The following is a 5406-nucleotide window of genomic DNA, read 5'->3' on the forward strand; positions in this document are numbered from 1 at the left end:
TGTTTGCTGTAGTACACACCTCTGGAATGGGTCAGGCTCCCCTTTCCCTTAGCAAGTCTAGATCACAGAAACAAAATTTTAATAGACTCATATTAATGGCTATAACACAGCAGTGTAGATGGGGCCAGTGAGGGTTGTTTTTTTTTTTACATATTTGAGGATTTGGAGTGGTGGTGGAAAGTGCCGTCAAGTCTTAGCTGACTTGTGGTGACCCCGTGGGGTTTTAAGGCAAGAGATGTTCAGAGGTGGTTTGCCATTGCCTGCCTCCACATCACGACACTGGTATTCCTTGGAGATCTCCCATCTAAATACTTACCAGGGCTGACCCTGCTTAGCTTCCAATGAGATTAGGCCAATCTGGTATAGAGAAAGATTTTTGAGATGACAACCATGAGTACCATTGTGGTGTATAACCAGGGATCGTTTCATAGAAAAAGAGCTAGGGGGACTCATTAGCATAACTCATTAGCATATGCCACACCCCCTGACATCACCGGAAGTGTGTCATAAGGCCACACCCCCCGCCCCCAACGGTCCCAGCAAGGCCGGCGGGAGTGCAAGGAAGCCCCGCGAAGGCCCTCCCTGGCCCCAGGCAGGCAGGGGTGGGGAGAGGCAGGGAGGAAGCAACTTACCCTCCCTCTTCTCCTGCCTCCTCCTGGCTGAATGAGGGCCGGAAACGGGGTGGCCGGAAGCAGGGGGCGGGGCTTCATCATGTGCTCCGCCCCCGTACCTCACCCGGGGGAACTGCGAACCCCGCGATTCCCCCCGAAATGACCTCTGTGTATAACTGGGGATCAGCTACGGAGCAATGCATTTCTTTCTTGAAAGCTAGGGTTCTCAAACCAAGAAACTGATCTCTTTTATTCTTACCCCAACCCCACTGACAGGGACTCTATATTCCTGCAAGATAAGTAACAGGTAAATTTTGCACTATGCTGGAAAATCAATATGTGCTGCTTTTCTCCATGTTATGCAGATCTTAAAGATCCAGAGTGTCTGTTTTTTGGGTGAAAATTGACAATCCTATTCAAAATACATGTAATAGATACAATTCCAAGAAAGTAGATGAAGTTTAGGCCTGTTCGCATAGGGGGCCCCATGACTGCCCAACACCTCCCCCCAATAACCTGGCCCACTCCCCAAACAGCTGTGCTCACCTTCTCCACTTCCTACCCCCTCAACACAGTCCGGCAAGGGCTCCTGATACTCAGCAGCACTGTCCCATGATGCTGGCACTGCTTGCTCAGCCAGGCTCCCTTGGTCGGTGGGGTAACTAAGAGGGCAGGAAGGGAGGGAGGGAAGGGTCAGGAAGGGGCACACGTGTGAGAGAGGTTCACTCAGCCAGCCAGGTGGACTGGCTGCTTGCTGCTTCTGAGCTCCAGCTGGGTTCAGTCAGGTGACTGTTTGTCTTCAATCGGGGGAGGTGACATGGTGAAGAAAAGGAGGCTAAGAAGGGGATGACCAACGGGTGCAGGACACTGGCAAGGCAGGGCAACTGTCCAGGCTGCTGCTGCCAAAGGGAAAAAGGCTTGTAGAGAGGATTACCTGACGCTGACCCTGCAAGTGCCAAGGTCCAAAGGGCGGGGGAGAAAGGTCAGCGCCAAGCCCATCTCATGCGAGCTGCTCCAGAGGTGGCTAAAAGACCTGTGCCCAGAATGAAAAATGACTGCCCACACTCTGCGGAGGAGCCCCTCCTCTCCCCTCCTCAAACCCCACCCTCCTGAGGTGGCACCTTAATGCATCCCCAACAAAGATTTTCTGGGTGCCCTGACCTGGATAGCCCAGGCAAACCTGATCTTGTCAGATCTCGGAAGCTAAGCAGGGTTGACTCTGGCAAGTACTTGGATGGGAGACCTCCTTGGAATACCAGCAGTCGGGAGGCGGGGGCAGGCTACCTCTCTGAATATCCTCCAGGCCCCCAGTAGGGGTCAGTCACCAGAGGTCGCCATGACTTCCAGGTACACACACATTTACAGGCGCGCGCACACACACATAAAAAGAATACTTTTTTTTTCTGGGGAGGGGCTGGTGAAGTTACACATCATTCTGAGGAATTTAAAATTATTTGCCATTAACTATTTGTCTAGTTATATTAATTAGGTTAAGATGTGCAAAACTTTGAGTTGCATCCATATCAGAGAGCAGTTATGTTTTATTCAAGATAGCAATGACATTTCCTTTGCCTTCAGTGTGAGCAGATGGAAGTTGTCATTTTAACACCCACAAAACTTGTATTCATGTCTATGGCCAGCATATTATTTTGTTCTTTTTCAAATATAGAAAGATCTACATATTTATTTTAGATATGCTGAAATTTTCTATAAATATGACAAGGCTGGAATCTTAGCCAGCAAATACTCGTGTCAACAAATTCCCCTGCTGCCAACAGACCTTGTCATGAAAACATTATTCCATGCCAATTTTGTTGGCATACTAAATTTATATTCTTAATATGCAATAGATATTCCAGTTTCCCAAACCCTCATGGGCAGAGTGGGGTACCGTTTCCAGAATTTGCTTTAAAAAAGAAGGCAAAGCCATATTAAAAATAAAAATCAGAGCCAAAAGTAGAAGTGAATGTTCCCAGATCCCAACAGAAATATAAAAGATGCTGTTGATTAATCAGGCTGCCTCATCTTTTTACACAGAACTGTGATCAAATTCAAACTGAAATTCTCTTTCAGAAGGGTTTTTTGTTTGTTTTAGTGGAGGACTGTTCTTGCTTTCTCTTCCACTTACCTTCGTGCCTTTTGTAAGTGGAAGTTGGGATGTGCTGAATCTGCACCAGGGGTTCAAATGCAGCCTCAATTATAAGCATAAAATTAGAGTCTGTTCCCCATTAATCAGCCCAGCTAATTGCTATGCACTACCATTAGCCATATGGTGCGAAAGACAGCTTGGTCTCTCTAAGATGAAATTTCTTCATTCTGGACATGAAATAGTGAAGGCCCTGTGCTTCAAAATAGCTTGTTTTAGATATTTAATTCCCGAACAACTTTCAGCAATGCCTTCGATCAAAGCTAATGGCACAATAAAACTTTGACTTTATGTCACTGAAACTGTAGATTTGCAGAATGGGGAACCTCTAGCGTGGCAGAGACAAAGAACTCTGATGTACAGAAGACACCCTGGATGAATGGGGATGGGTAATAGCAGGGTGGATGTATGATGTCAGGTGCTGGTGTGTTTGTTTTCCAGGGATTTCAAAGTATCTTGATGAGATCATTCTTTTGCTGATGATAAAAATGATGAAGACGAGCATACTGCCACAATAATATTTATTTGTTGTCAGTCATATTGCCAAAGAATTGTTCAAAACTCATTGTTGTAATTTGCTCATTATGATAGGCAAATAGCAAGAAATAGCCCAAGACAAACAAGCAAGGGATCCCTTTCATGACAATTTTTTTCACTGGAAAATGTGGGTTTTCCACATCACAAAATCCTTGTGTTTTGGAGGAACAACATGAGGACTTTGTATCACACACACAATGGCTGTGCTGCCCCCCTGGCTGTTTTTGTATCCTGAAACCGCCCCATGGAACTGCTATTGGCTAATGTGATTTTTACAAGAGACCTCACAATGGCACCATAGGATGGTTTAAGGACATCAAAATGGGGTGGGGGTGGGGGCTACTGCCAGTTCCCCCTGAGTGCTGTGGCTGCAAACAGAAAAGAGTTGGTGTGCATTTGGGAAGCACAAAATGCTGTAGCTGGAGCAAGCTCAGGTTTGTTTACATTTAGTTACTTTGCAGAAGAAGGCAAGGATTAGGGTTTCAATATCTCAAAGGTGCTTTTGCACTTCTGTCATGATTTCAAGACTGGCCACTTTCATAATGGCAAACAATTCAAGATATGCACATATCTAAATAACTATACACCTAGGCCAGTAGTCTTCAACCCACAGATCAAGACCCTCAGGTGGGTTGCAAATAGGGTTGTCAAGTCCATTTTAGCCCCCAGCGGGGGACTTTGGGGGGCGTTCCCGGAGGGAGCGGGGAATCCCCAATGTGATGATGTCATGTTGGGGATGTCTGCCCCCCCCGCCTGATGGGCGCGCAGGGAAACGCCAGCTCCCTGCACTTAAAGGGGCCCCTTTAAGCGCAGGGAGCTGGAAGGCTTCGTACGCCCAATCAGGCACGTGGGAAAAGCCAGCTCCCTGCACTTAAAGGGAGCCCCTTTAAGTGCAGGGAGAAGGGTGAGGGGTGGCTGTGGGTGTTGGGGCTTGGGGGTGGGGCTTCCCCCATCAGCCAGCTGGTCAGCGGCAGGTAGAACCCCCCGAAAAGCGGGGACCCCTGCCAAACCGGGGGAGGGGTTGGCAACCCTAGTTGCAAAGCCCAAACGGTTGGGCTGCAAGGCCTTATAAAAATCACATCCCCCCGCCTGTTGCTCTTTTGGAAAGACCTGCTCTAAGGGAGCACATGTAGAGAGAAGGTGGCCATAGCCATCTGTCTCTTTTTGCATGTAAACCAAGAGAGTCAGTAATATAATGAGGTGAAGTCCCACAGGCCTGGAGTGGTTGTTGGCTTGTTCCTCACTACAGTTTGGCTTGTGTTACCTATCCCTGGCTCTTGTGGACTGCAGCACACAGTCCTAGTCTTGACTCTGCTGCAGGGGTCACTTCGTAGAAAAAGAGCTGCAGGAGCTCATTAGCATACCCAATAAGCTATTAGCATAATAGCTCATTAGCATATGCCACACCCCCTGACATCACTGGAAGTGATGTCAGAAGGGAAAGCAAAAGGGGGGAGCATCTTCAAAAGCCTCCCCTTCCCCAGCCGGCCTGCCAAGCCCTTCTCTCTGGGGTTGTGCCACAGCAGTGGCATGGTCTCTCCATTCTATTCCATGGGGCAGCAGCAGTGCAACTCTAGAGAGAAGGAGCTTGGGGGTGGGGAGCTGGGGGCGGGGCTTGCCACCACCGCCATTTGTGCCTGCTCCTGGGCTGCCGGAGCAGCGCTCCAGCCCCAAACAACCCCTGCTCTGCTGAGATCCTAGCTTTGGCTCTTTATGGTGTCATGGGTTTCTGGGGCAGTGGGTCCCACGCTGCCCCCTGGGGGTTAAAGACAGGTCTCGAGACTGGGAAGACTGAAGACCCAGTGCTTTGCTTAAGTTAAATGGGTCTAGTTCTGGTTAATGTCTAGATGGAAGACATTAGGGAACCCTATGAAATCACAACACAACAAGTGCGTTTTGCATATATATTAAAATAATTTCATGTGGTATAAATACTTTTAAAAATCTCACTCTTGTAAAGATTATATTTGTAAACATTGATAATAAATGTCTATGCACAAGCACAATCTAGCCAAACTAAAGCACCTTTAAACCATGTTTACACCAGTTTGGTGTAGTGGTTACGAGTGGTAGACTCTAATCTGGAGAACCGGGTTTGATTCCACATTCTTT

At 47.8% G+C, this 5406-nt stretch overlaps 1 protein-coding gene across 1 annotated transcript in view; it reads left to right on the forward strand.

The window, feature by feature from the left end:
• Positions 1 to 5406, forward strand: part of LOC107106851 (transcription factor COE1-like) — a 28851-nt gene that overhangs the window by 17727 nt on the left and 5718 nt on the right. The window lies entirely within an intron of this gene.

The sequence above is a fragment of the Gekko japonicus genome, unplaced genomic scaffold, assembly GCF_001447785.1.
Source record: "Gekko japonicus isolate JY-2015 unplaced genomic scaffold, Gekko_japonicus_V1.1 scaffold2245, whole genome shotgun sequence".
Classification (NCBI taxonomy): Eukaryota; Metazoa; Chordata; class Lepidosauria; order Squamata; family Gekkonidae; genus Gekko; species Gekko japonicus.